General features: G+C 46.0%; 1 protein-coding gene across 3 annotated transcripts in view; it reads left to right on the forward strand.

Moving 5' to 3' along the window:
• SNX10 (sorting nexin 10) overlaps positions 1-21,531 on the forward strand; it is a 66,361-nt gene that overhangs the window by 298 nt on the left and 44,532 nt on the right. Inside the window, exon 2 of one of the 3 annotated variants that reach the window (XM_034669487.1) lies at positions 6,482-6,572. The exons of 1 other annotated variant lie outside the window; for it this stretch is intronic. The gene's annotated coding sequence lies outside the window, so the exon portion shown is untranslated. Of the gene's footprint in view, positions 1-6,481; positions 6,573-18,799; positions 18,864-21,531 lie in introns of all 3 variants that reach the window. One more of the 3 variants, XM_034669481.1, reaches the window with a different exon arrangement.

A 21,531-nucleotide genomic window follows, 5' to 3' on the forward strand; every position in this document is an offset into this window, starting at 1 on the left:
GAAACGTCGGCCCGCTTGCCGGGGGAGGGCATGGGGAGTATTACGGACCGGTCCTGGGGTTCGCGGCTAAAGAGACACCCCGGGGAGAGGGTGGGGCGGAGGTGGAATCCTGATGCCAGAAAAGTGCTGTGGCACCTTACACCAGGCCGGGTCTGGGTGGGTATGTATTTATTTATTTTTAACCCACGAAAGGGGTAGCTTGGAGTTTAGAAATTGGGAAGGGTAGGCAGGGGTTTTCGTGGGGTTGCGGGATTGAGGAAAGAGACCCGAGAGAAAATCCACGATGACTGGTGACGATGAGCAGGTTTGGGGCCACGGGAAAGCAACAGCCTGTTTTCAGTTCCGATGCACCATACATCTGTGAGATGACACGGGTTATGGGGGGAGTGGGCGCGGGGACGCAGGGCAACCTGTCCTGTTTGAGAGGAAGGTCGTCTATTTCTGCAAGACACGTTGACTTGTAAGAATGATGGAATTAGAAATTTAGAGCAGGAACGAGGCTTTCACATGATCTCCTTCAAACCTTTCGTTTTAAGGACGGGGAAACTAAGGCCCAGGGAGGGGAGCCCTTCAGCCAGATGGAAGCAGAACCAGTCCTAGATTCCAGGGGGCTTCTGACTTCCACCCTCGGGGGGCGGGGGCGGGCTTGGAATGCCGGAGTCGCGGTCCTCCCCCCCTCCCCCCGCCCTCCCCGGGCTGAGCGCCGCCTCGGGGTAAGGTGGATGCCGGAGAGAGCCAGTGAGAACCGACCTCAGTCCCTGAAGGGGGGTACCGGGTAAGCCTGGTGAGGACTTCCGGGGGGCTGCCCCTCAGGCCTCTTTTGTTCTAAGCAATGGTAGATTTAAGATTGACTCTTGGGGATGTTTTGGGTAAAGGTACACAAATAAAATACATGTAGAAGTCAGTATATGAAGATGTGAAGCAACGTGATTAGCGCCGACTTAATATTATTTTAACTGACCATCTTGTTTCTTCCGCCTGCCCGTTTCAAAAATTCTCCGTGCCAACCATACCGTTGCAATGGTGAGGAAACTGGTGTCGAAAGAGTGGGGATCTGCCCAGGTGACACTGCTCCTCGCCAGGGGTCTCTTGACTGGCACTCCACTTTTGTCCCCGCCACTCTGGGTTGTGGTGAGAACTTCCTCTAATTTTACTTAGGGGAAAGCCTCCTGGAGCTTGATATCCAAAAAATAGATATAAACTGTCATTCTTTTCTAAATACAAATGTGTTCATTAAAGACTGACGTTTGTGTTCCAGACCGCAGTTTTTTACGTGGCTTCGGAGCACTCTTGGTATCTTTTTTCAGCCTTAGGATCTCTACTTTCATTTTAAAGGTTCACTTTGTTAGTTAAGCTATTATAGGAAATGGCTTCTTTTTTCCTCTTTCGATGTCATTGCTGTGGTTTAACAACCGCTTGCGAAAGGCTTAGAACTGGTTGAGACCAGGGTCCAGCCTCTGTAGTCTTTAATTTCTAAGAGTGGCAGAGAGGGGCTTTTTGCCAACGTCGGGGTTGACCTCCATGGAGAATACCCCAAATTTTAGACTGTTACCACCTACCTCTTTCTTTCTCTTGGTAACGTAGTAGGTATGAATCAGCATTTATGCTGTCTTAGCCCTGTTCAAGTAAGAGATAGAGGAGGGTAGTGGTTACAAATTCTGGTTTCAGACTCATGAGAACTGAAGTCTTGACACAGTCACTTGCTAGCTGGGGTACTATCGGCAGGACACGCTGTCCAACTTACCCTTTATTCGGAAATCTTAAAAAAAGGTAGCGATAATCCTTTCCTCCCAGAATCGTTAATAGCAATAGCTGACGTTTACTGAGCGCTTAACTATGTGCTAGGCATTGTGAGAGAGTTTTTATGTGACAGTCTCGTTAATCCTGACACACCAATGAAGCAGATCCTAGTTACATCTGGGGAAACTAAGGCCTCGAGGTATTTAAGACTTCCCCGAAACTGCACAGCTCACGATTCTAACCACTCAGCAAATGTGTTCCACCTTTCTGTAATAGCTGATAATCATTTAGGGCTTACTGTAGGCCAGGCCCTGTTTCAAATACCCTATGTATATTATTAACAGTCCTTGATATCCGTACGATTTCTACCCCCTTACCCTCCCTTTTTTGTTATAGATGAGGAAACTGGCACAGAGCCCAGGGCAGACAACCAGTAAATGATGGAGCCAGAATTTGAACTGGGCAGCCTGGCTCTGGAATGGGAGGTCTCACCCAGTCCCCTGTGAGTGTAGGTAAAGGGCTGGGCCAGCAGGCCTCAATCACGGGCAAGTCTTATTGGCACTTTCATTTATTTTTCCCTAAATTACTACTCCCTCCTCCTAGTATCTGCAGGGGAGATGCTCTCAGTTCTGGAAATGACTCAACTTTGCTTAAGGTTTTGTGATTCTGGTATAGTTGTTGTATTCTCTGTTCTTTTTAATAGCTTGTGATGTGATAGGTGTCAGTGATCTTGATCTTAGGAATACACAGATAGGCTTTAGGGGATCTGTGAACCCCCTGGAAAGATCTGATTTCATACTCGTGTGCAAAGATGTGTTATTCTTGGGGAGAGAATCCACAGCTTACGTCCAATTCTTAAAGGGTCACCTATGGTGGAAAGCAAGGTTAGAAATGCCCGTTCCATTCCAATAATCTCATTTTACAATTGAGGCAGTGGAGGCCCAGTGGGGAGGCAGAATAACTTCATCTGAGCTACATAGCTCATTAGAAGTAGAAAGGAGGCTAAAACTCAGGTCCCCTGGTCTCATCTTCTTTCCATCACACTCCCATATCTCCCTTTGGAGTAAGTGGTACCAGGTGAATAAATTATGAGATGCCAAAAGACTCCCTCCTCTCCTGCGAGGCTGCCGCAGTATGTGAGGCCAGCAAAGCTTCCTGGAAGTGCCGCTTAAAATACAGCATCCTTTGGCATGTCACATTATTAACTGAACCACTTCACTGTGATTCAGGATGGGCATCGGCAGCTCGGAAAGGTATGAGCCGGGAGCGTAAAAATCAGGGAGAAGATGGGGAAAGATTGAGAACATGCATTGGTTGAGTCACAAAGAGGCCATGCGGGTCTCTTGGCAGAATTGTAGTGTTAGAACATTGTTGCTGAGAGGTTTGTAAATTCAAAATTCCATGAAGTCCGAGATTTCTGTGTAGTATGAGTCACTAGGCAGTAAGGCCACCTCCTGGCCAAAGGCTGATCCTCCAATGACTAAGCAAGACTGAAAGGTCATGAGATCTTGATGAGTTTCAGCCAGCCCCGCAGCTTCATTTAATTTTTACAAACTGATCAAGTTTACCTGGAAAAAGTAGCTTTGTACAGGTAGGCAGTACATTTTGAAATGTATTGTTCAGCCAGATTTCAAAATCTATCCTGGAGGACCAGGGATGGGGAGTCCAGAAATGGTTCTGTTGTGAAAACAGGAATTGAAGGTATGACAGAATCGACTGTGGTAAAGTCTGTTGAAGATGGTTGCCTCTCACCATTCATAAAAACGCATTCCATTTGGAGTAAAGATTAAATGTCAGAATCAAATTATAGACATTAAAATATATACATAGATGAGATGGTGTTTAAAAATAACTTTGGAGTTACTTATTTATTGGAGTTTGGCAACTTTAATAAAACTCAAAAACCATAAAGGAAAATATTGATTTAACTTTATGAAACATTACACTTCTGTAAGAAAAGAGATGTCATAAACAAAGTTGAAAGGTAGATGACAAATGAGGAAAGCAAATAGCTACAAAATATATAACAGGCATGAAGTCTTAGAAATCAATAGAAAAAATAATCCAATAGAAATATGGGCAAAGACTATTAATAGGTAATTCACATATGTATCTAGAAATGTTTTATTAACGACCAGATAAGTGATCTGTTCCCTTGTGTGTGCTTCCACAGCCCCATTGACCCCTCCAGTTGGCAGCTCTTCTGCCCATCCTGGGTCCTCTTTTGTTTCTCCACGCTTTCTCCTGAGATCTGTGGTTTTCAATGTTTTTGTGCATAAGAATTACCTGGGAAACTTGTTTAAGCAGATTTCTGGGCCTGAATTCCAAATAGTCTAATTCAGTAGGTCTGGAATGAGACCTGGGAATCTGTATCTTGATTCCCACGTGATCCAGATGCAAGGACAAACACTGGACCAGCCATGTTTATTCATTTCCGTGACTTTAAACCACTAATTCCCGGATACCGATGTCTGGCTCTCTTGGGAGGTCCAGGATTATGCAGTTCACATTGAAGCTGGCTCCTTGGATGTGTCGCAGACATTTTAAATAACTTGCCCGACGCTATTGATTACCTCTTTCCCAGACTCATGAGAGTCTGGGCCTAATACTTTGTAGGGCCTAACACTTAGGCAATTTGGGGGCCTTCTTTAAGAAAAAGAGTACAGCATTGTGAATGCAAAATGCGGTACAGGGCCACAGAGGTGTCTGTGTAGATTGTGGCCTCAGAAACTGAAGCTTCCTGAACTTCTTGGTCCTGCCTCCTCTGCTCCCCACTCTCACCCAACCCATCCTCTTCCCTTGCCCAACTGAAGAAATTATGACTGCCATCCGCCCGTTTGTCCAGGCTAGCACCCGCACCCAGAGCCATTTCTCCATCCCACCCTGAGCCAGCTCAAGGTCTTTGCTGATTTTCCCATCAGTCTGTGCTCTGCTGCCTGCCCCAGCTCCCCTTTAATCGGCTTCTGATCCCGTCTCTTGTTCCACTCTGTTCCCCTCCAATCCAGTTTCCCAAATAAGCCAGAGTAATCTTTTTTTTTTTTAAGATTTTATTTATTTATTTGAGAGAGAGAGACAGCATGAGTAGGGGGAAGGGGCAGAAGGAGAGGGAGAAGCAGGCTTCCTACTGAGAGGGGAGCCAGATGGGGGCTCGATCTCAGGACTGTGATCATGATCTGAGCCCAAGGCAGATGCTTAACCGACTGAGCCACCCAGGTGCCCCCAGAGTAATCTTTTTAAGAACATATCTTGGAACCTGTCATCCCCTTGGCTTGCCAGCCCCACAGTGTGGACTGAATGGTCCCTGCAAATGGCTGAGACTGGTGGAAGGGCCATGAGTGTGGGGTGGATGTCAGAGGGTCAGGGTGGGGTCACACGAGCTTGACCTTTAGGGAACCAGTTTCAAAGAAGTGGGGGCACATCTGGAGAGGCACATCCACACTGTCCACTACTGCTTGTTTGGCCTGTCCCAGTGTACCACCTTTCCCTGAGAGAACCTGGGTGCCACGTGAGACCTCTGGAGTGCAAGTGAAATAGGGGTGGATGTCACTTCATTCTTTGCTTTTGGATGTGTTCCTGTGGTGTTTCGATGTTAAGGTATAAAATCAGACTGCTTAATTAGTTCTGGGGAAGAAAGGCAAATTCTCTTTTAACCCAGGTGGCATCTGGAGCCTCGTGTTCCTTAGGGAACTAATAAACCTTGGTGAGAAGCCACAAGCCCATGGTCCAGGGGATTCCAAAGTCCTCCCAGGTTTTCTGGAATTCCCTAGGGTGCCAGTGAGAGCGGTCTCCCCTGCTCTGTCTGTTTGACCTTGGTGTCAGCCCTGACGCACCGATGGAGGCCTCTGCCCCACCATGTTTGTGGCTTGTCCAGTAGACTCAACTAGGCTAGGGAGAAGTCAGCCGTGGGGCTCCTGACCGGCCCTCTCTCTGCCTCTGAGCCCCGTCCCTCCCTCCCTCCTCATTTTCCTCTGAGCTCCAGGCTTCTCCCTCTATGACTATGGCTACTCCCCAGTTCCTTCCTCAAACTTACAAACCCAAACAGTTCAAAGTGCAGAGCACAACGAGGTGCTTTGTGTGTTGCGGACCCGTGCTCCTTAGGAATTAGAAATACAAACACGCAAAGAAGAGTTTTCTATTACATGATCATTTTCTTCCCTTTTCTTACTGACACAGCCGCTGTCCTTGTTGTAGAGTGGCATTTGGAAGAGCTGGGGAGAAGGGGAGAAAGGGGAGAAGGCGCTTGTCCTTGCAGCAAGCCCAGGTTCCCGGCTGGGTTGGGGGGTGGTGTTACGGCTCTGGGTTCTGGTATCTCAGAGCAGGAGACGCGGAGCCTTTTATCAGCCACCAGTGGTTGATCAGACCCTGAGAATCTGGCCACCTCTTGCTCGACACACATGAGAGTTCCTATGCCAGGAAATCAATGCAATGATTTACAAGGAGGCGCAGACCGGATGCTGGTTTTTTCTAGTCAGCTCATTTCCCTGACAGTTGAGAAATCTTGAAAAACTGTGACCTCTGTTGTGAGAACTTTACCAAGTCTATAAACAAACGTGTCAAATGCCCTTGGATTATGGTCAGCACTTTGGCAAATGATTTAAGGAATAATAACTTTGGTATTTTATCCACTTTATTTATTTGTTTATTTTTATCTATTTATTATTTTTTCAAGACTCATGTTTATTATTTATAAATCATAAGATGTATTTTCACTTATTAATGGCATTTCACCCACTTTAAAAAGGACTTTCTATCTGGCTTATCTTCGCCTTCTTGGATCAAGGTCAGGCATTGGACATCCCTGGGGAAATGATTTGCTTCACACAATGGCCAAGGTATGCATTGCACCCACATGGGCTGAGTTTCAGAGCATAGAGATCTAAAAGTTTCTGCTTCTGTAAATATTACTATTCCATCTGACAAAACAGATACTTGAAGAGAACATTTTTTTAAAGGAGCAAGTGCCCTGTGATCCTGAGGAAGAGACCTCAGCCTTTTGCCCTCCGAGGCCTTGGAAAAGTCTAGCACGGCTGGTAGTGAACGGTGACTGGCTGACACAGCGAGCCCTAGACACACGCCTCCACGTGTGCTCATTCGATCTTTGCAGCAGATCACAAAGTAGGCAGGTGTCCCCCTTTTTAAAGGTGAGGAAACCGAGGCACAAAAAGGTTAAATACTTGTCCTTGGCGAAGGGCAGAGTGGGAATTCACAGCCCGGCTGCTTGGCACTGAACAGCTCCTTTGCTTTCCCGCTTGCTGTGCCTTCCTGCTTCTCTTCGTGGGAGTCAAGGGTGAAATCTCCCTTCTCGCTTGGCCCTCACCTTCCTCGCCAGTCCTTCATGTCCAGACTGCTGGCACTTTGAGCAGACTTGAACTGGACCAGTAGATCACAATTTCCGATGCCGCTTTTCTCACAAGTGACCGACCTTCTCACAAGTGACCAATTTGTGACGGAGGCGGCCAGCTCGGTGGGAAGCTTGTTATTTCCGGCGTTGTTGCAACCCTTTCCTTTCTGGAAGGGAATCTGTCACTCGGTTTGAAAGAGGAACGTGTAATGCTCACTTTTGTCTCTACTTTGCCTACCTGTACCTTGTTCTTACCTCAGTCGCGACTGTTCTCCAAACGCCTGAAGGTGCTTTTGTGTGGCTGTCCTACGTCACCTCAGTGTTCCCACCCAACCTCATCTTTCTTGCTCAGCTCTGAAAACAGGCGTCCCCTTTGTGACTTCTTCTTTCTGCCGGTGACCAGTCTTTTTCCAGTCACCTGGCTGCTGAGTCATCCTTGACTCCCTTTTCCCCATCATGCTCTTGTCCAAGTTTTTCTCATTATATACATATTTTTAAATAGACTTTTTTTTCTTCTTTTTTTTTTTTAGAGCAGTTTTAGGTTCACAGCAGACGTGGGGGAGAGCACAGAGAGATCCTATATACTGCCGGCCTCCCTTCCCCCATTGTCACCCGAAGTCCACACTTTACATCAGGGTTCACTCACGGTGCTGTGCACGCTACGGGTTTTAACAAAGGACTGACATGCGCCCACCGTTCTAGTATCCTACAGAATGGTTTCACTGCCCCCAGCACCCTCTGTGTTCTGCTTCTTGTTACTTTCAAGTACTTTTCCTTCTCCCCTGGCTCACCTTGGGTCCATGATCTCTCCTGTTGGCTGGAGCATCCTAGCAACCCCTGACGAAGCCTCCGGCCTGTAATTCCCCTCCCTGCCAATCCCTCCTCCACCCCATCCCCAGATGAGTCATTGCCATCATGTCATGGCAACTCACTCATCCCTGCCTTCCATCAGGACCGAAGTTCAAATTCCTCCTCTTATCCTGCAGGGACTTTTCCCATCCTAGATGCCCATGGGAACCCTTCGAGACTTACTTCCTTGCAATATTCTATCAACACAGCTCCTCCGCTCCTGGGGGGCTGGATCCCTAGATCTCCAACAGTGGTACTGGTTCTTAATCACCTGGTCTGATTTTCTGTGCTTGTCCTAATGCAAGCATGGAGGTCTCATCAACCTTCTCCATGAAGCCTCTCCCTCTCCATTCTTCCCGGTAGCCTTGTTATCAGTGCTATTTTTTTTTTTTTTCCACATACAGCGAGCTTTGCATTACAAGTGAACTGTTTCATTTCTGTGTCTGGGTATCTTTAGGTCATAGAACTCAGAGAGTATAACTTAACTGTTAACAAAAAAATACCCTTCCCCAGGACCAGACCTAGAATATCACACAGTAGGTGCTCAGGGATTACTTATAGAACTGAATTGTCATTGTCCTCTATTATTCTTAGAGGGTCCTTTATAGCCCCTGACACTAAAGAGGTCTGTCATGGGAATGTACTACCCTTCTCTCAGTATTACTCCTTTCTGAGGGTGAGAAAGGCATGTCTAGGTGTTTGGCTGCTGGCTTCCCCAGGTTCATATACAGTCAGAACTCTGCCCCTACCTCACCTCCCTAAAGCATTCGAGACATTAATAACTCAATTTATTGTTTGCTGTCTTTTAAGCATTTATTTCTAAGGATGTAGCATGGATGCTATGCTGGGCATAGGGGGTACCGTGTGGTGAGTAAGGAGGGGTCTGGTTCCCTGGCTTTGGATCCTGGCTCCTTCACTTACTAGCCACGTGACCTTGGGCACAGTTTCCTTATTTGTAAAATTGAAGTAATGCTACTTGGCTGTCTTGAGGATTAGATGAGATAATTCATGTTACAAGCCCCTCACGGTGTCTGGCACATGGTTAGCAATCTGCTGTTTTTACTTCGATTACTATTTCTGATTACTAGTGGGATAACTGATGTTATTCCCCGTTTACTGTCCAGTGGAGTTAGGTCAGGAGGAAAGATAGAAAACGGTAGAGGAAGACATGTGGTCCTGAAGACATTCCCCTCGGGGCTGTTGCTGACTAAAAGCTTTCTTTTCTCTCAAGGTGAATGACGAAGCCCCCGGGTGAGAGGAAGGGGACTGGCAGGAGAGGCAGGGCCCTTGTTCTGATGCCCCGCCTCCAGCCCACGTGCTTGGGCTGTTTCGAAACTTGATGGTGATGCAGACATGGAGAAAATTAGTTGGGACAAATTCAATCAAATTTAATTGACCCAGTATTTATTGGGCACTTACTATATGCCAGGCGCTCTGCTAAGTGCTTGGGTTATAAAGCATGAATAATTTGGACAAGGTCCCTGCCCTTGTGGGACCTTTGAGAGGACAGATAATAAAGAAGAAAATAGATTAATAGATAAAATAATACAGACTGTGGTAAATTCTAAGGAGAAAATAAAATGGTAGAGCATTCCTGGGGGAGTTTGCTTTAGTGTGTGGTCAGGGGAGGCCCCGCCAAGGAGGTGGCATTTATTCATTTATTACTAATTTTTTAAAGATTTTATTTATTTATTTGAGAAAGAATGTGTGTGTGAGAGAGAGAGAGAGCATGAGCAGGGGGAGAAGCAGAGGGAGAGGGAGAAGCAGACCCCCTGCCATAGGGATCCTGATGGGGGACTCGATCCTGGGACTCCAGAATCATGACCTGAGCCGAAGGCAGACACTTAACCAACTGAGCCACCCAGGCGCCTCAGTAGGTGGCATTGAAACCAAGACCTGCAAGGTGGGAAGGAGCCACCATGGTGGGTTGGGTGGGGAGGTGGGGGGCACATCAGAGGGAACAAGAGGCACAAAGGGCCTGAGGTGGGAGTTTCAGAACTGGCCCGTAGGGCAATTAGTCACCATGAGTGTGCAGAGGAGTGGAGACAAGGTGTTGGTTGGAGAACCAGAGGAGTGTGCTTTGTAGGGGTTGTGCAAATGTAGACCCTGTCCGCTGAAACAGTGGTTTTCAAAAACTTTCTATCATCAGTACACTTGAAGGGGCATGCAGTGACCTTCTGGGGTAGGGCTGTTGAGGGGTTGGTGGTGGGGAAGGCTGGGGTATGTGAGATTTGAAAAGAACCCTCCATGATTTGGATACACCTCACTTTCTCCCCTTCCCCAAAATAAGAAGCCTTACTCGTCCTGATCCACTCAGAAGTCATGGACTCTTGGGAACTTTAATTTAATTTATTTATTTATTAAGATTTTATTTATTTATTAGAGAGAGAGCAGAGCGAGCGAGAGAGAGCACAAGCAGGGGTGAGGAACAGAGGGAGAGGGAGAAGCAGACTCCTTGCTGAGCAGAAGCCCCAGTCGGGGCTCGATCCCAGGACCCTGAGGTCATCATGACCTGAGCTGAAGGCAGACGCTTAACTAACTGAGCCACCCAGGAGACCCTCTTGGGAACTTTTACATCTCTTATTTCTCAATTAAATTTGTGAGGTTATAGAGGCACACTGTAGAACATGGAATTCTGTCAATTGGTGAGAACATTGGCATGGGCATTTGAGGATGAATCACTGTTTAATTGGATCACTGCGTGACCCACTTAAGTAAATACTGCTTTTTGAATAGAAAAGTTATTATTCGCTTTCTTTTGAAATTATTTAGAAATGACTTTGGAGATGTCCTTTAATATTTTAATGCATGTGGATGTTGTCCTTTTGTTGAGAGAGGCGGTATAGGGGAGAGCAGAGCACAGTTTCTGGCATTTAGGAGCCCTAGGTTTGAGTCTGCACCCCACAGTGTGGTTTTCAGTGGTCGTTTATCCTCTCTGGGTATTGGTATCCTGTTCTGTAAATTGAGACAGATAAGTTGCCTGCCTCACCAACTGTCATGTGGCAGTGCTTTCGAAACTGCAGAACATTAGAAAATAAAAGTTACTTTAAAAAACTTAAATTCCGTTTGAGTGCATTATGGCTAATAGCACTTACGGCCATGATGTAATTCGTGACCATAGAGGATAACTTTTCACTGCTTATGGATGATTGGTTTCTGGAATAATCCAAAGGAGAATATTTTTATAACTGTAGTAGGAATGGGCTTTCTAAGTATGGTGCAAAACTTAGAAACCATAAGGAAATGATCAATAAAATTCATTACCTACAAACAGTTTGGCACAGCAGAACCTGCGTGAGCAAAGTAAAAGACAGATTACAAATCAGAAAAATATATTTGCATTTCATGTTATATATTAAGGATTATCTTTCCTAATACGTAAAGAACTCCTACAAATCCATAAGGAAAAGAACAAACATACTATAGGAAAATGGTGAAAGGATATGAGCAATCTATAGAAAATAATTTAGTGGGTCCTAAACATACAAGGAACGCTAGACCCTCACATGTAATTTTTAAAATTCTAATTAAATTTCACTGAAATATTACCACATTTCACCTCTCTGGGATTGACAAAGATAAAAACATTTTGAAAACCATCCGTGTTAGGGAGTCTGTGGGAAAACAGAACTCACACATACACGCTTAGTGACTGTGTATTAGTTTCCTACAGGGGCCACCTTGCCAGTATCTGTCAGAGTTAATAATTCACGTGGTCTGGCTTGACTCAGAAATTCCGCTTAAAGAAATTTATCCTTCAGATAGATTCACAGTGTTCACTGTTCATAACAGCAAGCGTGTCTATCAGTGGGAGCTGGTGAGCATGAATTACGGACATGTGCACAGGGGATAGTACACAGGCACGAAGAGAGAACAGGGATGCTCTGTGGATAGCTGTGGCGCGGTCTGCACTGTTAAGTAAAGAGTGAAGTGTAGAAAGGGCCATCCGTGAGTCTACCATTTACAGGAAAGGAAGAGGGGAATAATGACTGTGTGTATGTGTTTGCATATGCATAAAAGAGTTCTGGAAAGATACTAAAAAATGACTAAAAGGTAGGAGAAAGAGGGAGAGTTTTTATTATTCTATATTCTTTTGTATTTTTTACATTTTGAAATAAGTGTTATATTTTAAGAATTAATAAATGCTAAATATGAAACAAAAAATAGACAATAAAACAGTAGATGAGATAGGGATTGAGCCTACCTGTAGATTCATTAGCATTGTGTTTGATCCCCAGATTAAACATCTTTATGTGTCCACTGCGATCACAGTTTGGGGCTATGAAAAGGGGAGACATTCTTTCCAAGAGCTATTGGCCGTTGTGGGCACACAAGACTAATGTACACTACAGTCAGAGGCCAGTGGAAGGACCGTATAATCAAGCGTTCAAGAGCTGGTGCAGCTGAAGCCCGATGGCGATTCGGTTCCATATTGGTCAGGGGAACACTGTTGAAGACACTCATGCAAAAGATTGTGGTAGAGTAATGGCCCCAAGGATGTCCATGTTCGAGTCCCCAGAACCTGGGAATGTTTGCTTGCATTCAAGGATGGATGTGATTAAGTTGAGGGTCTTGAGATGAGATTATCCTGGGTTTTCTAGGTGGGCCCAGTCTAATCACATGGGTTCTTAAATACAGAGAACCTTTCCTGGCTGTGGTCAGAGGGAGATGTGCCCACAGAAGAAGGATCAGAGAGATGATATGTGGCTGGCTTGGAAGATGGAGAAAAGGGCCGGGAGCCAGGGAAGGCCAGCAGCCTCTGGAAGCTGGAAAAGGCAAGGGAGCAGTCTCTCCTTTAGAGCCCCCAGCCGTGCAGATGCGTTGATTTTAGCCAAGAGAGATTGGTGTTGGATTTCTGACCGACAGAGCCGCACGATAATAAATTTGTGTTGTTTTAAGCCACAAAATTAATGACAATTCGTTACAGCAGCTTTAGGAAATGAATACAAAGATGATGTAGAAATAACCCTGAAGCCTTGCTCTCATGGGCTTTCTAATTTAGGAGGGAAGCGATGACAAAATCTAATCAATAATCGTGCCAAGCAAATGTGGAAAGTGGCATGGAGATGTGCAAGGAGCTGTCCATAAAGGGGTCGGGGAAGGCTTGGGGAGGAGGTGCTGGCTGGATTGTGCTGTGAGAGGCAGTTGCCGGTTAAGATGAAGGACTCTGGTGCTGACTGTGGGCTTGAGTCTTGTCTCTTCCTCTTCCTAGCTATGGGGCCTGGAGAAATCTGTGTCTCAGTTTTCTGATCTGTAAAGTGGGGATACTAATAATGCCTCTTCAAAAGGGCTGTTGTGCAGAGTCAGTAAGTTAATGTGTGTGCTTGGAGTAGTTCCTGGCCATTCTGAGTGCTGTGGACATGTTTGCTGTTGATATTTTGCCCTAGTGGTGGATGGGTAAGGCAGAGGCAGGCAGAGAGCAATGGTGGAGCATCTGAGGACAGCAAGCCCACTGCTCTTGGTTGAGTGGTGGGGAGCACCAGTGGGGAGAAGGAGCCGAAGATACGGCTGTTTAGGGGCGTGGAGCCAGATGACGGTGGCCTGAGGCCGTGGACTGAAGAGCATCCCCTAGTGCCCTGGAGGATTGAGCAGGTAGATGACAGTGAGTAGAGCAAGGGCGCTGATCAGATTTCTTTAAATGGGGAGGCGGTTGGTTTCTGAGCCCTAACTCCAGAGTTTTCTGCCCACTTACCTTGTCTTTTCTGTCCCCTCACAATGAACAGCCTGACCTCTAACCCAGATGATCTCCATTCCCCTCTGTGCTCCCTCTGCCACCCTGCAGGGTTTGGATTCAGGGGCCACCACCTAGGATCTTACCAGTACCAGATCATCAGGGTCAGGGTCTCTAGAGAACATTCTGGCATCTATAGTTGGCTCTCCTGTGTGGATACTCAGAGTCACCTACTTCATCAAAGCCAGCTTTCAGCCTCTTCTGTGTCCCCGCAGATGGAGGAGCAGAAACCTGACCTATGTGGCTTTGGCAGGTCCCCATAGGCTAATGGCTGGGCCCAGGGGTGAGCCTGGGCCTATCCCTGTTGTCTTTCAGAAGTCAGCTCCCTTCTGGCCATTCGGGGTCTGTGTCCTCTCAACATGTAGAGCTGGTTCTTGAGCAGATGAGCCAGCCGAACCTTCAGAGTTCTTGGAGAGAATGATCCTGAGGTAGGGCATTTGAAGGAGAGATGGGAATCTGCCTTTTCCAGACCAGTGGCCTGGTCCCTGTGTGTTCTCCCTCTGCTTTTTGGAAATCCCTCTTTTCTCACAGCTCAGATTCCTCTTGCTGACTCTGGGATGCCCAGGGCCTCTCAGGGAGCTGTCCCTGAAATAGGGGATCCTCAGTGTGTCTTTCCTCCCCATCCCCCGAGAACTCTATGCTCTTGACTCATCTCAGCCTTCTGTCCCTCCTCTCACTTTTGCTTTCACCCCCTAAACATTTAGATGCTAGCGTATCAGTCTTTCAAGGCCTCTTCTCTCCTACATTATCTGATAAGTGAACCTGTGCAAAGGGTCAGGTAGGTGCTAATGAGTGGATTTATTATGATCGTGTGAGGAAACGTCCAGGCCCATCTGTCCTTGGACAAGTCCTCACTTCCATTAGGTGTCTCTTCTTACCTGAGAAACAGAGACCAGACCATAGTACTTTCCCCGCCTCACAGGATTGTTGTGACTAGGATATCACTCATTCATTCATTTGTTCAGTCATCTGTTTTGTAGTGTGTCTACACAGTGGCGGGTACCGTGCCAAGCAGCCGGTATAAACTCGTGGTAAAACACAGTGCCGGCCCTGCTGTTGTGGAGACAGATCACAAACAAGAGACAGCCTGTGTGTTGACAGCTTATGGGTATGAGTTAATGTCTGTGACAGGGCCAAGTCATCTCTGTGGTGGCCGTCAGTTTACCTAGACAGAGGCCTTCTGGTGAAGCAGTGGTCTGGGCTCAAGGTCTTCTGGGTTTCTGCGCGGAGGGTGGGGAAACATCTGTGAGCGCTTTGCGTTTCCTTTCCCTTCATCCCACGGTGGAAGTTCTCTTTTCCTCTGCCAGGGCTTTCAGCTGGCGACTGGGTGGTGTTTGGACAGGCGCCTGGCCTTTCCCGTCACCGCCTTCTCAGAACGAGACCAGGAGGAAGGGGCCTCCTGACAGGTGAGCGCGCAGGTGTGCTCCCTGGACACGGGGCTGTTTCCTTCCCAGTCCTGTGTTCAGGGAAGGAGAGAGGAACTTGGCTTTTGCCGCAAATGGCGGAAGCTTTGGTCCCTGCTGACGTTATTATAGTTGCCAGGAGGAGCGACCTGGCGATAAAGCAGTTGCTTACAATTATATTCTGAGGAAACTCAGGATGCTAGTGGTCGCGCGTAGGTCTGGCTGTGGGTTACTTCATTCAAAGTGGAGGCTACACACAGTTCTTAAAACTTTCACTTGAGGGCTCGTGCAGGGTGCTTGAGAGCCAGACTGTAGCTTCCCACCCCTTCCTCTTCCTGAGGGAACGGGCTGGGAGTGATTCCACCCCCAGGTGGTAGCGGCTTGGGAAATAGATGAGCTGCCTCCTGGGAGAGGGCCCAGTGCTTATATGAAGAAGATGCATGAAGCACACAGAGGAATCAAGATGTAGAAGCTAATTGGCAAAAGGAAGACACTAGCTGTGTGTGGGTGTGTGCACACGGCCACGGAAGAGGCATGAGGGGCCATCTTTGTTGGCAACATTTTGGGAATCCTGCAGTTTCTCTTTCTCAGTCCTTCCTGTACGGCTAAGTAGAAAACCACTTAAATATCTGATCATTAAAAAAATTTTTTTTTATTGTAGTAAGAACACTTAATATGAGATCTACCCTCTTAACCAATTTTTTTTCCTTTTATTTTTTTAAGTAGGCTCCACAGCCAGCATGGAGCCCAACGTGGGGCTTGAACTCATCACCCTGAGCTCAAGACCTGAGCTGAGATTGAGAGTCGGATGCTTTACCGACTGAGCCACCCAGGTGCCCCTTCACAAGTTTTTAAATGTGCAGTGTGGTATTGTTAACAATGAGTACCATATCGAACAGCGGCTCTCTAGATTGGTTCTTCTAGCGGATACTTGATCGTGTTAGAACCTCTAAGACGATGTCTTTCCTCCCCAAGGCTATTATTTCACTCACTTGCAGTACTTTTCTTGGCTAAGAGGTTGCATAGCCAGGTTCTCCAGAATTGTTCTGTCAGGCCAGTGAGACCTGCTGTCTCTGTGACCCTCCAAAAAGAATATTCAGGGGAATTCTATACCTGTAAAGATTGCATGTTAAAAAAGGGTTAGATTGTGTAGGCTTTCATGAATTTGAGGCTCTGCCAAATCAATGTGGCTAAGTTTGTTTTTTCCCCCTATTTTTCCTGAGCATTTGTGTAACAAAACCTCCTCTCTGGATTGTCTGCACCTCCTCTCTCTTCTCAGAGCTCAGTGTTCACCTGGGGTATAAAAATAAAAAACATTGCAAAGTTGAAGCTGTCATCAGACCGATAATCAGACCCTGAGCCCTTTAAAAACCCGGTTTTTTGACAGGTAGCAAATGTAGTTGTTGTTGTTTTTTTTTTTAAGTTACTCCTTTTTTGTCTTGGATGTGTTTTCAAAATATAGTCCCTTCTCAAATACAATCTTTTTTGTTTTTTGTTTTTTTAAAGTAGGCTCCATGCCCAGCATGGGGCTTGAACTTATGACCTTGGGATCAAGAGTTAGATGAAGCTCTACTGACTGAGCCAGCCAGGCACCCCAAAATATAGTCCATGCTCCTGAAGGACTCAATACTTGTACTGTTTTACATTTTAATATTTTGAGTGACTCTAACATGGAATGGTGCTAGGGCTTGCTTAAAGGATTTTGCTTAGGGTCACCTGGCTGGCTCAGTCGGTCAGGCATGTCTCTTGATGTCGGGGTTGTGAGTTCAAGCCCCACATTGGTGGTAGAGATTACTTAAAATCTTAAAAAAAAAATTGAGGGGCGCTTGGCTGGCTCGGTTGGTGGAGCATGCGACTTTCGATCTCAGGGTTGTGAGTTTGTGCCTCACGTTGGGCGTGGAGCTTACCTAAAAAAAGACAAAAAAGATTTTGCTCTGAAACCCTTGGGATTTTCCTTGTGACGGTGACTTGCGAAGAAGTGCTGAGATTTAATAACTATTTTTTGTTGTGAATATAGTTTCCTTTATTTCCAGTTGCTTTCAGTTTTGTAGCTGAGTGCTAAGAAAATAGCCTGTGAACGCCATGTGATTCTGCTTCAAGTGTTTTGAGAAAACAGATATTCAAGGAAGGGACTTAGCAGATTAAAATAGCAGGAAAAAGAATCAAAACAGCAAGGGGTGGGGCGCCTCTCTGGCTCAGATGGTGGAACATGCGACTCTTGATCTCGGGGTTGTGAGTTCAAGCCACATACTGGGTTTAGAGATTACTGAAAAATAAGATCTTTAGAAAAAATTGTTTAATTAAAAGAATTAAAAGAATTAAAACAGAAATAAGCCATATGTAGGGGAAAGAATCAACCAGAATGAATCAGAAACATGATTTATTATTAATGATGTATTGATTGGGTCGATGAAGAGTCCAGCTCTTGTACTGCCCTCCTTCAAATGGGAAGGTGGTACTGGGTCTCCCCACTGGGAGGTTTTGTGTTTGAGGTTTCAATTCTGCCAACATTGTTAACTTGCCCCTCAGAATGGGCAGGTGGCATTGTGGTACCTGCACATGGATGTCCACTGGGCTGCCTGTGCTTGGTGCAGTGCCCAAGTGGCTAGCTGATTTCTGAGTACTGTTTTTGCCCATTTATGCATGCAATCCGTGTAAATGTGTATGGAGAGCCCATTATGTGCCTGGTACTGTGGTAAGAGATTAGGGATCCTAAGTAAACAAGTACATTGAGGAGCTGAGCTGGGCCTGAGCTTACAGTTTGGTGGGGAGACAGACATTAACTCAGTAGTGACACAAGTAAGGGTAAAAATATCACCGTGATCAGAACTACAGAGGAAGATGATGGTGCGAGGGAAGCGTAACTAGGGGGATTTGACTTTGCTGAAGGGAGTTAGGGAAGCTCCTTTGGGTTAGTGAGTTGGGAACTGAGATGGGAAAAGTGAGTAGAGGTTAACTAAACAGGTGGGTTTGAATTCCAGCATTGCCCTTGGACAGATTATCGACCCTGTGATGACCTTGAGCAAGCTGCTTCACCTCTCGAAGCCTTAGTGTCTTCATCTATAAAATGGGTGGTTGTGGGACTTCAGTGAGGCAGGGCACATAATATACTTTGCACAATGCCAGCACATAGCTGACATCATAAATAGCTATTTTTATTACTGTCAGTGTTTTCTGTTCATTTGGAAACTTTGAAAAGATACTTATTGAAATCTTTTTTTTTTTTTTTTCTGGTTAGCAAGAGTCACAAAATACCTGAGGGTACTTAACTTGGAAAATCGAAGCCTAAAGGGGGATTACTGATGGTCTTCAACGAGGCCAAGTGTCCTTGGCATCTAAGACGTGGGAGAGGCTCATACAAAGCCACGCCAGTGGGAAGTCACATTCAGAGTGGGGCTGCCTTGGAAGCAATTGTAATGTACTAGGATTCTAAGACCTGGTATTGTTAGGTCACATCTACATTTCTGTTTCTCATGACAGTGAATCTTGAGTAGCCAGGCTAATGCTTATTTTCTGTATCAATACCATATTCTGTTTGCCCAGTGATTTTTGCTACAGTGTAGTTTTGCATGGGTATTTCTTATAGCTAAAGGTATAGTAGTCCCTGTGCATCCTTTGAGAATGGCGAGTTTTGCTTTTCTCTCTATGCTCCGGGACATACACTTACACATGTCTGTGTATACGGTGCAGCTTTTTACTGAAATAATAAATTTTTGAATCTTTCATTGTTCTTAGATTTTGAAGAAAAAGGTACCAAAGATTCAGCCAGTGGTCACACTTAATTTTTATTGCACATTTGGTAAGTGCTTTAAGTACATTACATTATCTGATTTACTCCTCACCCTATGAAACAGGCATTATTAAGAATCCTTTTCTCCCCCTGCAAGAAAACGGAGGACCAGAGAAGTTAGGTAACTTGTCCAAGTTGACACAGCCATGAGTGGCGTAGTTGGGATTTGAACCCAGATGTGAATGGCTCCAAATCTGAGCTCTGAGCACATCTGTATTTTCAAATCACAAAAGTAATGTATTTTAAAAAATAAGAGTTGTGGACAATCCAGGAGTTTATAAAAGAGAAAAAAGGAAGTGCCTCCCCCAGTATGCCTCAGTTGCATTCACTTTGGTACACATGCTCTGGATCTTTTTCAGTGCGTGTAAGTGTATACACATGTATGTTGTTAAAAAACAAAATTCAGCTGGTCAGCATCCCATCCAGCAAGTAGAGATTGTACAATGTGGAAGGTTTTTTTTTTTTTAAGATTTTATTTATTTATTTGACAGAGACAGACAGCCAGTGAGAGAGAGAACACAAGCAGGGGGAGTGGGAGAGGAAGAAGCAGGCTCCTAGCAGAAGAGCCTCATGTGGGGCTCGATCCCAGAACGCCAGGATCACGCCCTGAGCTGAAGGCAGACGCTTAACGACTGCGCCACCCAGGCACCCCAATATGGAAGGTTTTTATAGGAAGGAAGATGGGGCAGGGAAGTTATTAGCAAAAAAAGAGAAAGAATTGCTTTAGGCAAGGTCATTTTCCCTTGGGAGGAGTAGGGGGTATGACCACACAGATGACCTTACCTTCCTTTTGGAGGGGGTGTGGGAAGTGGGATGAAGAAGGCCCACGTGACAGATTATCTTCTTGGTGCTGACCAGAAAATTCCTCACTGACCTGTGAAGACTGCTTTTCTGGGGGAGGTTGAAACTGCATTTAGGTTAGGTATGAAGCCCTGGTTCACTGACGTGGTCTAGCATATGTGACTCCATTTTGGGCTTTCGGTTTTCTCTCTGACAATGTACACACTTCAGCAATGGAGTCACACCACACATTTTGTTCTGCAAGTCATTGTTCCCACTTTGTGCATCATGGGTAGTACGTACAGATCCTGCCCCCCCCCCATCTTTTCTGAACAACTGCAGGGTATTCCACGAATGTGTCTTACTCTATGTAATCGTTCCCTTACTAGTGGGCGTTCAGGTTGTCTCCGCTTCTCCAGTTATAAACATGGCCACGGGTGAGCGGCCTTACACATGTGGCTTTGCACCTGGGTGCTCGGCTTTCTCGGGGATCCCTTCTTAGAAGTGGGGATGCTGGGTTGAAGGAGGTGCGAGCTCTAGACTTTGGAGTCAGTAAGGTGTGAACACTGCTTTGACTCACATGTGCCCGGGAGGCCGGCAGAGCAGTACCTAGCCCAGAGCCACGGGACAGAGCTAGTGAATGGGCATGAAGGTTCTCCCAGCTAGCATACCCTTTTCAAATTTATGAAGGTAACAAGTTAGCCATGTTGGAATCTTGACTTTTGCTTCAATCCAGATGTATTCAGGGAGAACTTGAATCTGTCAAGTCTTCTTTCCCACTCCCCAACCACCTGTATCGGTTTGCCCTTCTAGTATTTTGTTAATCTTTGGACTTGAAATAGCTGACAAGATCACAAGATTAGCGTTGTCTGAAAAACATTCCCTCTGGCTTTAATTTGGTCAGTTTTGTGAGGCCTTGCCCCTGAGTCTTTTCCTAGCCAGACTCCCGGCGCCAAGGCTTCTTTCCAGGTGGACTGCAGACCCATGACGTCACGGGGCCAGCAGTGACAACTGGTCCAGGTTATGCCGGGGCAGGAAATGAATCGCGTACCGGAAGTGAGTGAGGCCAGCTGACCACTGGGCACCCTAGAGACTTCGCTGCCCTCTGCTTCTGTGTTCAACAACAACTTAAGTTAAGGCGCTGAACAAGTCACTTTAATTTTTTCCTTGTAATTTACCAGGTTTTCACCTGGGGCTCTGACGAGGCTCAGGGCAGGGGTTATTCCTGTCCGACGCATGGCTCACATCACTCCACCTCTGCTCTATCTCCCACCTTCTCCCTGCCTGGCAGCCCCGTGGCAGAGGGCAGTGGGTGAGCTGATCCTGCCCCTTTCCCATGGAGCCAAACAAGCCCTTTAGAATATTTACTTTCAGAGGTCAGAGAACATTTCTTTGGGTTTTTTCACTTAGTCCTTAGGTTTCTCCCCTGGACCGTGAGGAATGACCATGTTGGTCTCTGAGTTGGGAGGCCTTGAAGCTGAAGTGGTTATTGTTTAACCTGGTAGATTCTCATGAAGGAAGGAACTGGAGTAGCACTTACTGATTCCTCCGAGATGATCTTTTCCAGTAATTGATGAGAATAGGAATCTGAATCGGAAGGGCTTGCTTGGGTGACTTGTGAGGCCTGTTCTCCTTTTCCTTCCCAAAGCTGTTTTAGAGTGAAAGGTTAGTTTTGGGGGTCTGCCTTTTAATTTGTTTCTACGAAAGTTTTCCTAAGATAAATTTAGACCTGACCGACTTGTATATAACTCCACAGTAGTGAGGCATAAAGATGGCAATTTATTGGCTCACATTTGAAATACTACGAAACAAAATTAGAGATTTTGGGGTGCCTCAGTGGCTCAGTCAGTTCAGTGTCCGACTCTTGATTTTGGCTCAGATTATGATCTCAGGGTCG

The sequence above is a fragment of the Ailuropoda melanoleuca genome, chromosome 1 (genome assembly GCF_002007445.2).
Source record: "Ailuropoda melanoleuca isolate Jingjing chromosome 1, ASM200744v2, whole genome shotgun sequence".
Lineage (NCBI taxonomy): Eukaryota > Metazoa > Chordata > Mammalia > Carnivora > Ursidae > Ailuropoda > Ailuropoda melanoleuca.